The 12,282-nt window shown below is 37.8% G+C and overlaps 1 long non-coding RNA gene across 2 annotated transcripts in view; it reads left to right on the forward strand.

The window, feature by feature from the left end:
• The first annotated feature begins 6,260 nt into the window (after window positions 1–6,260).
• The window catches only part of LOC104861025, a 33,738-nt gene continuing 27,716 nt past the window's right edge, over window positions 6,261–12,282 (forward strand). For both annotated transcript variants that reach the window (XR_779886.2, XR_779885.2), the window contains exons 1-3: window positions 6,261–6,413; window positions 6,802–6,866; window positions 7,298–7,502. This is a non-coding gene — a long non-coding RNA (uncharacterized LOC104861025). The remainder of the gene's footprint in view (window positions 6,414–6,801; window positions 6,867–7,297; window positions 7,503–12,282) is intronic.

Genomic DNA, 12,282 nt, shown 5'->3' on the forward strand with positions numbered 1-12,282 from the left:
ATTGTTGTTTGTGTAAGAAGCTGTTAGTTTCTCAGTAACCTGCTCTGTCGTGTATTAAGATGATGTCTTCTATAGCAAGCAAAGGGGCACTTATTCTGTGGAGAATTTCACATTGACTGGCTAAAGAACCAGGTTATGTGTCAGAGTAAAGGATAGGTTTGCGCAGCTTGGGCATGAAAGCAAAGTTCATAATCAAAAGCCTGTGTGACAAGCGGGAGAATTCTCAGCCCCTGTTATATGCCTGTTGCATGAGTTTTGGTCTGTACCCTACCAGCAAGAGACATAAGGAAGATTACCTCAGAGGAAACAAAAAACATGCCAAAGTAGCTCATATAATTCCCTGATTGTTCATCCTACAATGCAGTTTTTACCACTTCATCAGTCCTGATTGTGGACTAGATCTGTTCTCTAAGCACTTTTAAAAATAAACAGGATGGGGTAGTGATTTAGCTTGGTGGCACCATGCCTGCCTCACAAGCGCAAGGTCCTGAGTTTGATCTTGAGCACAAAAACCCCCACAAAAAATAGAGACAAGAATCGTCAGAAAGTTGAGAAAAACCACTAATATAAAAGAAGATAGTTTTTTAAAAAATCTTACTGAGTTTATTGGTACTTTTAAAGTATACAGTACAGTTGCACTCATCACTGGGACCCGGTACCTTTGCATGACAGGTCTCGGTTCTCATTTTTTTCCCATACCCCTGCCCCCTTTCATCCCCCTCCACCCTCCCCTATTTACAAAGACTTTGTTTCCTTTTTTTCCTTTTCTCACATTTTTTCTTGTCCCTTATTTCCTTTCCCCTACCAAAAGAGGATTGTTTTCAAAAATCCATAAAAAAGTGAAGGAAACAGAAATAAATAAAAAAGCATAGTAATTTTTAAGGAAATTTTAATATCATTAGAAAGATAAGATATTGCATATCTAATGCAAGATCATAAAATTATAAGAAAGGAACCAAAAAAATGAGGTATTGATGGAGAATATGAAAAAGTGATGAAAAATAAAGTTAAAGAAATCTCCCAAAAAGTAGACTAAAAAGGAAACTATGGAAAAAAGAAGAAAGAAGACAAAATTTGAGGGATCAGGGTATCTAACATCTAATTCAGAATATTTCAGAGAGCTAAGAAAGAAGAAGATATTATGAAAACTACAAGAATATTTCTTCCAAGTAAAGTTTTTATGTTTGAAACTTTTACAGAATTCCCAAGTGAATAAAAAAAGACGCACCCAGAATATAAGGTGTTATGGTAGATGGGCTTCTAGAAACTTTCAGATGGGTTACAATGAACCAAGATTTAATCCATCATTCAACTTTTTAGTAGTAATGATATTCTATAAAAAAGTAATGAAAGACTGCTTACAAAACATCACAGAAAATTGTTTTCCATCGAGAGTTTTATACTGAGTGAAATCAAATTATTTTCAGACATTTGAGTCTCACAATGTCTCAAAAATGTATTCACAACTACAAGTACCAAAAGGAAATTATTTGGCAATAGAAAGAAAATGAACAACGTAACTAAACCCTGATAATATTTAGTAAAAAAATTAGTAATATGAATTTTTGAATCATGGTATAAGATAATTAAGACTTCACCAGTCATCAAAGATAGCCAATAGATGCTGTCTAAAATTCATCAATGAAGAAATAGTAGTGTATTCAAATATGACCTATAATTACAGCATTCTGGGAAGCAGAGGCAGGAGAACATTAAGTTTAAGCCAACTTAGGATAACTTGGCAACTTAGCTTTTAAAAAATCCCCAGAAACAGAAAGGTGGGGGAAATGTATGACATGGAGAAGTAAACTAGAAGCAACAAGTAAATAAAAGATAAAAGGAGTAAAATAAAGAACTGTTGTTTTTCACTGGGTTTTCAACTCTGTCATACATTTTAAAATTAAATGTACAGATTACCTTGACCAAAAATAAACAAAAGGCAACATTTTCTTGTTATAGAATGAGTAGTAGGTTATAGTAAAATAAGAATAGAAATAGGTAGCTATTTTGGTGGTCCATGTAAGAGATAATACTAGCTTGGATCAAAGTGGTAGTGGTGGGGAGAAATAGAATAAACACACTTAGAGTATGCAATGAAACTGGTATCATTTACTAAGGTCTTGGTTGTGAGGTGCGAAGGAAAGAGAATCATCAAGTAGAATTAGGGTATTAAATGGTGGCACCACATGTTAAGGTTTTTAAGAAGCCTAAACAAACACTGTGGATGAAATCATCAACCAAGATTTTTGATTTATAAATTTTGTTTGCCATTCCCGTCTAAGGAATGTTAGGGAAGCAGTTTGATTTTGTGATGGATGTAATTGTGTCTCCTTCTGCCTCTAGAAACCAAGTTGAAGACCTATCTCCCTATAATTATGAATGTGAACTGATTTGGAGATGGGATCTTTAGAGATAATCAATTAAAATGAGGTTATTAGAGGGGCCAGGGATTTAGCTCAGCGGTTTGGTGGCCTGCCTTGCAAGCGCAAGGACCCGAGTTCAATCCCTGGTACAAAAAAAAAAAAAAAAAAAAGAGGTTATTAGGAGAACCTGAGTTCAATGTAGATATGTTCTTAAAAAAAAAAAAAGTGAAATTTGGACACAGACAGAAACAAATAGAGGAAAGAAGATGTAAAGACACAGGGAAAATGGCATCTACAAACCAAGGAATGTTGGAAGCCACCAGAAGCTGCAACAGACAAATGGAAGAGATTTTCCAGCACAGCCCTCAGAAGGAACAGCCATGCCATTACTTTAATTATTTCTGGCCTCCGGGACTGTGTAATAACAAATTTCTGTTATTTAAGCATATTCATCTGTAGCACTTTGTTACTAAAGCTCTGGGAAACTAAGTAATATGGACGAACATGTGCCTTGGAGATTTGGGAAGAGGAATTAGGCGGACACATGTTTTGGAATCTTGTGCATGTTAGTGGCATTTAGAGACATGTGAATGAAGGAAATCACCTTAGTAGTTTGTAAAGACCGAGAAGGGGATAGGGTTCTCGGATCTGGATTGAAACCAGGGTGCTTCCATTTCTAGAGATTTCTACAGAGAAAGGAGACCTCCCCCCACCAGGGACAGAATACATGATTAATGGGGTAGAAATAGACCAGGAGAGTGTGGTTTCATGGACATTTGTTAAAAATGAGAATCAAGACCTGTCATGTAGACTTGCAAGTTCCCAACAATGAATTTAACTGTACTGTATCCCTAAAATGTACCAATAAACTCAATTAAAGCTGGAAAAGAAACATTGTTAAAAAACAAAAAACAAACAAACAAAAAAAAGCTACTGGGATGATAACCAACACGAAGACAAAAGGATGGTTGCTTTTAGAAATTGTTGACTTGAAAATACTACTCTTTTCTAGTAAAAGAGGGTAGGGATAAAATTGGAGCTGAGGAAGTGAGGATGATAAGGAAATAATGCACAGCAGGGCAAACCTTTGTCTGTTACCAAGCCCCTCTCCCCGTGTTTTTGCCTTAGGATGTTCTGTTTTAGTAATATACTTGTACTGCATCGCGTTCCTACCCAATGTATCACAACATTCTGCTCAGTGTAAAAGTGCTGCACGACGCTTGTACCTAAGGTTTCAGGCATGTTCTGTTAACTCCACCCATCTGCCTCAATGAGCATGCTCACCTGGTAGGTGGGCCCACTCTCCCACCCCCAAAATCTCTAGGTAAGGCTGCTTGCATTGCTATTCCAGGCTCAGATTTCACATTTCTGAGTCCACCGGTGTAAGAAAGATTCCCTTCATCTCTTTGAGGGCTGCTTGACTTCTTTGCTGCCAGAGATATTCAGATAGCTGTAACCCTTGGCTGTAACACAGAGCTGTAACACTTGGCTGTAAGGCTGAACTGTCACACTTTGCTGTAACAAGGACAAACTCTCATTGGGTGAGTTACTGTGAAGGAGGTCAGAGGCAGAAGTATGGCTAGAGGTACACATGGATCCAAGTAAAAGATGGGGAGCAATAGCATTGCATATATCTTCCTAGTAGATGTTAGGTGGCAGGGGTAGTTGAAGAGAAGTCCTAAGTGAGCCAAAAAGCTTAATATATAAAGGGATGTGAGTAATAAAATGTAGGAGAAAAAGTGAGTGTTTAATCTGTAATGTGTCAAGGGAATGGGGTTTTTGGTGGAGGAAGGAAAAGAAATGTCTTTAAAATAGTAGTGCTGTCCCATTTGACTCCACTATTCCACCACTGGGTATCTTCCCAAAAGAATTAAAACAACCATACCACAGTGATATACGTGCACTTATGTTTATAGTGACACAGTTTGTAAGAGCTAAAAATTGGAAACAGCCCAAATTCCCATCAACTGGAGACGGGATGAAGAAGATTTTTTGTTGCTGTTGTTTTTAAAAATAAAATGGAGTACTACTCAGCCATAAAGAATGAGAATCTAGAGACATTTATGACTAAATGGATACACACTGAGGCAGGCCATACTCTTAAGTGAAATAAATAGGACACGTGTGCAAATACCAAATAGTTTCTCTGATGTGAGAAACTGAAAGTGTAAATGAGGACCAAAATGTATAATAGATAATGTGAAATAGGCAGAAAAGGACCAAAATAGGAAGGGAGTGGGGAGTCTAGAAAAAAAATGAGAAAAGAAGGGAAAAAAAACTGAAACAAAGTTTTTGTAAATAGGGAGGGGAAGGGGAATGGGGAGAAACAGGAACCCAGATATGTCATGTACAGGTACAAATTCCCAGTGATGAATGTGACCATAATATATACCTAAAATGTACCAATAAACTTAATGAATAAAGAAAAAATATACAAATAAAATGGTAGCGCTCCTCAAGCTCGGGCTGCTATTCATAGAGATGTATGAGGACAAAAAAACCCTCCCTCTGAGAAGGCTGAAACATACTGCAGGCACCACTGTGATCTGAGGGCAGAAACTCCTCACTTGCACTGGCCACTTGTAGCAGCACTGTACGTTTGACATACAATTATTTCTTCATTTGTACTTACAGGTATTTCCCCAGGCATATTGAATTTTGCTCTTTAAAAAGGTTCTCCAGATTATATACATCACAGGACATCCAGCACCTTGTTTGGAGGATTAAGTGGGGTGGGAATGGAGACAGTTGTAGTTTCTTGAAGAGAGTAAAGAACAACTTAGACAAAAGGTCAACCAAACAGAGAATTTCCTGGTGAGATTCAGAGACCCTAGTAGGAAGATAAAAGGAATCAACTTTTCAGGGATATACAGGTTACTGTCTATAAAAGAAAAGTAGAACACAGATCTCCAAGGCTTTTCTTTGACTTTCTGCAAGAAAGTTCTATTTTATAGCAAGGCAGCAAGATGTGGCTCCTCTGTGCTTTGCCCTGAGAACAGGACTTGCTTTAGTCCAGAGGTTGATGGCTTGATACAAAAAGGTAAACGTCAGAAGTAAACCATTGACAGCTTCATGTCTTGGTGTAGCACAAATTTCTTGAAATAGTGCAGAAATAGTACTAGTCTAAAGGGGAATACAATAGATTTACATTTAAATTAGTACTCATTCATCAAAAGGCACTCTTGTGAAAGTAAAAACTCAAGTCACAGATTAGAAGAAGACATACTTGCAATATCATACTAACAAAGGGCCTGTAAGGAGGACATAAAAACTGCAGTCAATATGCCTTGTGTTGGGTTTCATTTCTTGTTTTATCTTACATATTTGTTTCTACTTTATTACTGCGTTTCTGCTGTTTTTTTTAAAAGATAGGATCATATTACACATGTTGGCTTGCACCCTTTTTAACCCCCACTTCTATTTAGTTGTATATTACAAACAACTTTCAGAACTACTCTGTGAGGCACAAATGAAGTCATTTGTTTCGCCCGTTTCTCGGGTCCCACAGCAGTGAAGGGACTTTCATTGTTGTGTAACTGGGCAACACAGGGGGAGCTCTGTGTCCGGATCCCTTCCGCTCTGCTCTCCAGAGAGAAGATCTTACAGAGAGGCTCTGTGATAGTCCTTTGCTCTCTCCCTTTCGTAGCAGAGCGGAGCAGCCAGGTGCTACAGCCAAGTGTTACAGCTCGGAGGCCTAGCTGACTGAGTGTTCCACTTCAGTGTCGTAGCTAAGTGCCCCAGCTCAGAAGGTACAGCTTAGCTTTACAGATCAGTGTGGCAGCTCTGGGTCACAGCTCTCCCAGTTTGAAGACTTGAGAATCCGATGGTCACTCAGAGAGAGGTGGAGAAAATCCTTTATTACATCGGTGGGTAAGAAAAATCTTTATGACATCATACTGGGAGTCTGAACAATGTATCAGAACCGAGCCGCTCCTGACATGGGGATACACACAGTAGGTGAGCATGCTCACTGAAGCGGAGGGGCGGAGTTACAGAGCATTCCGGAAGCAGAGAGGCCGATGTGCAGAACATTCCTGCAGGGCGTAGCAGGTGAGCGTGCTCCCAGAAGCAAGGAGGTTGACTTACAGAACATTACTGGAAAGATCACATAGTTCAAATAGTCACAGAACATTTTGATACATTGGGCTGGAGTTCTGCAGCCCAGTAGCACAAACTGTTAAATTTCTGAAACAAAACATTTGGCGGGTGGGTGGGGGCGTGACATGGAGGCCAGGCAAGGGAAAGGAAAGGGCCGATCTTACTGTGCAGTATTTCTCTATCAGCCCCATGTTGAATTTAGATGGGTGCCTGCTTCTTTTATAAGAAATATTTGTGCAAGTGGATTGCATGGTTTCTCTCACTAGTTCACCTTTTTTAGGGGGTATCCAGATTCATGTAGGGTTGAAATTTTGATGAATTATATTCTCTTTATCCCCAGGATAAAAAAGAAAAACTCTTCAGGAGCAAGAAGGAAAAGAAACATTCACTGCTAAGAAGGTTCAGGTTGCAAACTTCTTTTGCTTATTTATTGAGGTTAAAAGTTAAACTGGATTAGGACAATCATATTTTTCTGACACATTAACTTGCTTCTTAAGAAAACATATTTAGCTTTTTTCATGAGTCATTTCAGTAGAAAAGTCAGGAGTTAAGCTCTGGTGCTGAGTAAAAACTCTGAAGGCCCCTTTGTGAGGGACTTAGCTAACTGCATGTATTTATTTGCCCCCCCCAGTTAAATTTTTACTTAAATATTTGTACATGGAACAGGAGGAGAGGCATTTAGGCTCATTTTCATGATTTTCCACGGATAAAATTAGCACCAAATTTATGGGCTTATGACATTGTTCTCCAGGCTGTGGTCTGGAAGGTTTTCTATGGTTGTCACCATTCCCTTCTTTCCCAATCCCCTCCAGTTACTCTTTCTCCTGGTTTTCTAGAACTGGCCTACTTTGCTCTGGTGAGTGAGAAGAAACTGGGCCGAGGGGGAAAAAAAAATCAAGAGGCACCAACCTGACACACAATGGCAACAATATGAGGTGGAGAAAGTCCCCCTCCAAGGCTAAGGGTATTGCTCGGTAGTAGAGAGCTTGCCTGGCATGTGTGAGGCCCTCAGTTAATCCCCAGCACAGAAGGAAAAAAAAAGTAAGTCTCCCTTCCAAATGAATTTCCTGTCCATGAAGTGATTTTATATCATGACATAGGTGTCACCTAATTTGGAATTGCTTTTCTCTTTACAGAGACACATAGCTCCTCCATCTGCAGAAATTTCCCATCATCATTGTCTTAAGAGTTTCAGGAACAGTGCACACTGTCTGTTAAGATTTTCTTTAATGTATATAAATGACTGTTTTCTGAACAGAGAAATACATTTTGCATCTACCTACGTGAAAATTAGAAATTACCATGACATTTCCCCCTTCCTAATGGGAAAATTAAAGAATGTTTTCATTCTAATTGTTAACAATTTAGAAGATATAGACACATATAAAAGAGAAAATAAATATACCCAATAGGCTGGGGATTTAGTTCAGTGGTTCCAGCGCCTCTCTCGCAAGCACAAGGACCCAAGTTTGATTCCCTGTACCAAAACAAAACAAAACAAAACAAAAACTAATAAGTCCATCACTGAAAGATGATTGTTGTATATCTTTCTTTAAAAAGCAGGGAATATTTTTGGTTTTTTGAGACAGGGCCTTGCGTAGTTGAGACTGACCTGGAACTCACTAGGTAGCCCAGGCTGGTCTTGAACTCACAGCGATCCTCCTGTTTCAACCTCCCAAGTGCTGGGATTACAGGTGTGCGCCACTACACCTGTCATAATGTGATAATTAACTAGTTTTTTCAAGTATATATATATGCGTGTATATATATATATATATATATGTATATACACTTTTTATATGTCACTAAATATGTTTGCATCCTTAATGAACAAAGACTTCTATATATATAAAAATGCACTCTTTATATAATTAATTTAGTATTGATAATTTTCACCAAGCGGTGAATATCCTGAGGGTAAATATCTTTGTCATATCTTGTGCTGACCTCCAGTCCATTCCTAAGGAGTAATCCTTAGCACAGAAATTTTCCTATCAAATAATTTAAGCACTGCTGAAACTTTTAATACATATTACTATATTTTTCTCCAGGAAGACCTTAACAACTTACATTCAGCAACACTGTGTGAGAGTGACTTGTCTCACTCTTCCTTGTAGTACAGGTATTATTACTCTCAAAATCCTTTTTCAACCTACTAAGGGAAAATACCCTACCCTATTTTCAATATTAATTTAAGTTTATTTGATTACTGATGAGGTTGAATATCTTTTCATATTGGTAAATTTTATAATATAAACTCTTTTTCTTAAACCTTTGTCTTTCCCCTTTCCTTTTCTTCTTTCCTTTTCTTTTTGCAGCACTCAGGATTGAACCCCGGGCTTTAGGTGTGCTGGGCAAACACTCTACCACTGAGTTGCACCCCCCAGTCTTCCTTTGCCCATTTTTCCTATGGGAGATTTTTTTTTTAATGACTCGTGAAAAACTAAATATAAAAATACCATTTGGTACCATTCTGGGTATATTTCCAAAAGAATTAAAGACAGCATATGATAGCAATGCACAAATACTCATGTTTACAACAGCGTGATTCATGATAGTTAAGCTGTGAAAACAGCTCATCAACAGGTAAATGGATAAAGAAACAATTCGGCCATAAAGAAGAATGAAATTATGTCATTTAGAAGGAAGTGGATAGAACTAGAGGCCATTTAGGCTAAGTAGAGTGAACCAGACTCAGAAAGTTAAATTATCACATGGTTTCTCTTATTTGAGAAAGTTAAAAGATTAATAAATAAGCACACAAACAAAAAGAATAGATAAAAAAAATAGGGGGAAAATGACAGGGAACTAATGGGTAAACTTTTTGAGGGGGAGGGGATTAGCAGGGTAAGGAAAATAATAGGATGCAAAGTGATCAAAATATGTTAAATGTTGTATACATCTCCCAAAATGAGCCTCATCGTTCTGTATTATAAAATGTCATAATGAAAAAAACCCACAAGAGCTTATGCAGAATTAAGAGTATTAGCCCTTTGGCCATCGTGTATTTCATACCAACTTTCTAGACTTTATTTAGAGTGGGGGTTTTCCTATAGAAGATTTCATTCTTATGTAGAGAAGTCTAAAAATCCTTTCCATAGTGACTTCCTTCTTTGGATGAAATGCTCAGAAAGGCCCTCCAAAGTCATCTTTAAAGGTAGGCACAAGCCTCTTGGATACTCAATAATAGAAAACATTAGTAGACTAAGGAGAAAAGGTCTCTGGATTACTAGAGAGCTTCCAGCTGAAGATTATTTAAACAGAAATGACAGTTTTTATTCATGAAAATTTATTTATGACAAGTCTATGAAGTAAACATATCTATGATTCACAATTATTTTATGACCACAATTTCCTAGGACCCATGAGACTTAAAACAATCTTCATTCTAGTATTTGTCATTCACAGCCATCTGTGACAAGATATTCATTCTGTTTTTCTTAGTGGGTAATAAGTTCAGTCGATTAAATAAGTAAATAGTATAAAAAGCCCAATGATTGAAGCTCTCATTAAAATGATATAGTGACATCATAACAAAGTAATATATTTATACTTCATAAACTAAAAATGTTTAAATTAACTTCATTATTTCCATAACTTACCTGGGCTACAATAGTAATAGATTTGAACTTCATAAACTAGAATTAAATCAGGAATTTTGCTTTTTCATTGGTAGAAAGCAAAATGCAAATTTCTGTCTCTCTCTTGGAAATATTATAAATTGTACAAGTCCTCTTCCGAGGGAGAAGGAAGGGAGCAATGTGATGGGAGACAAGAGAAAGTCTAGACACTGGTTATTGTTCATTTCACATTATTCTTTAATTCCATGAAATGAATTCATCTCAGAATAAAGAATATCAGAATCAGATGTTCAAAATGAGTTAAATGATGAACTCTCAGGGTGGGGGAGGCATAATATTTAGAAACTAAAAATGACTTCATAGTCAACCAAAATAAGTTGTTTGTGTTACAGTTTTTTTTTTTCCTGGTACCGGGGATTGAACTTGGGTCCTTACACTTGCGAAGCAGGCGCCAGAACCACTGAGCTAAATCCCCAGCCCTGTCTTAACAATTTTGAAAGGAGTTTCCAAAGCGTGCAAGGCATGGCACAGACACACTCGGTGCCCGTGTTCTCCATACTGCACTGGCACCAGTGACCCAGCCTCTCAGTAACTCTATGCACCAGGGACCCTGCTCATCCGTGGCCCTGACATGGGTTTCCATGTACTTTGGGTTTTCTCTAAATCTTTTTCTCCTGCTTTGTTTATTCATTTGGCTATATTATGGCCTATTTGCTATATTATGCCTGCTTTTGGTAGCTGTAACAGAACACATGAGAGTAAACAATTTAAAGGAGGAAATATTTGTTTTTGCTCAAGATTTCAGGGGTTTCAGTCCATGGTTGCTTGGTCTAGTGGGTTTTGGACAGGTAGTGAGAATGGAAGTAGGCGTTCAAGGAAAATTCCACCAGTCATGGTAAGCAAAAGGCAAAGAGAAAGGGGAAAATGGGGTGGGATAGAGAGGGAGGGGCTGGGTTCCCAATTTGCCCTTTAAGGCACCTATTTCCTCTGCCTGGATCCCGTCTCTTGAAGTTTTCATCACTTTCCAATAGCGCCACCAGCTGGGAACAAAGCCCGCAACACACAAATCTTTGGGGGATATTTCAGATCCAAACCATAAGATGACCCATTTATAAAATCTTAACTTGAAAACTTTCAATGAAAATATTTCACATCAGGTGGCAATCTATGTAATGTACTCAGATTGCATGTAAAATATTCATTATCTCCGTTGCATTGCATCTAAACTGTGTTCACAGGACAAGGTAAATGTAAAATGCTTTGTGTAGGTAGAGTGGCTGCTATATTTATTGTCCAAGCCAGTATACTTTGAAAGTGAAGGGATGGTAAAATCTACTACTTAATTACACCAGAAAAACAGGATACTCTGTAAGTGCCCAAGCAAATCAGGTCATAAGATCACACTGTTTAAGAGAAAGATTTTAAACTATCAGGTAGGGATATTATCCTAATTAAATGTAAATGTTTTGAGATTGTTTATTTAGATAGATCCCTTTTAAATGCTCTGCTATCTCAAAGAAGTAGGGGATCACAGATGCTATATCTAATTCTTTGATCTGACTTTCTCTCAATTAGTTGAAGACTAGCTAAGGCGAAATCTCTCTCTCCCCGCTTTTCTCACCCTCTCTCTCTCCCTCTCCCTCTCCCTCTCCCTCTCCCTCTCCCTTGCCCTCTCCCTCCCCTACTCTCTCCATAAGATTCAGGAATGGATAGCTAAAGAAAATCATCGAGTATTCATAAGAATATACCTCTTTTTGGCGAGGCTTTTTAAGACCTGTATTTTAAATAAATATCTCTCCCTCTCTCCCTCTCCCTCTCCCTCTCCCTCTCCCTTGCCCTCTCCCTCCCCTACTCTCTCCATAAGATTCAGGAATGGATAGCTAAAGAAAATCATCGAGTATTCATAAGAATATACCTCTTTTTGGCGAGGCTTTTTAAGACCTGTATTTTAAATAAATCTGTATGTTTTCTTGTTTTGATCATTGTGAAATGTTTGGAAGCCTCTAGAAACAGATTTACTGGATTGGAATGTGTTTTTGTACAGTAAATATAAACAGCAGTAATAACTAATGAGCAATATACCAGGCTCTGAGTAAGCAGAAATAATAATAGCCATTATTATATATTATCTTTAATCATTATTTTAAAGAAACTCTATAATGTTCCATTAGCCCCATTTTACAGGTGAAGAGAATGTGGTTCAGGAACTTGATAAAGATGTCATATTGGGATGAAATAGG

Source organism: Fukomys damarensis, unplaced genomic scaffold, assembly GCF_012274545.1.
Source record: "Fukomys damarensis isolate Sample0158 unplaced genomic scaffold, DMR_v1.0_HiC HiC_scaffold_6, whole genome shotgun sequence".
Classification (NCBI taxonomy): Eukaryota; Metazoa; Chordata; class Mammalia; order Rodentia; family Bathyergidae; genus Fukomys; species Fukomys damarensis.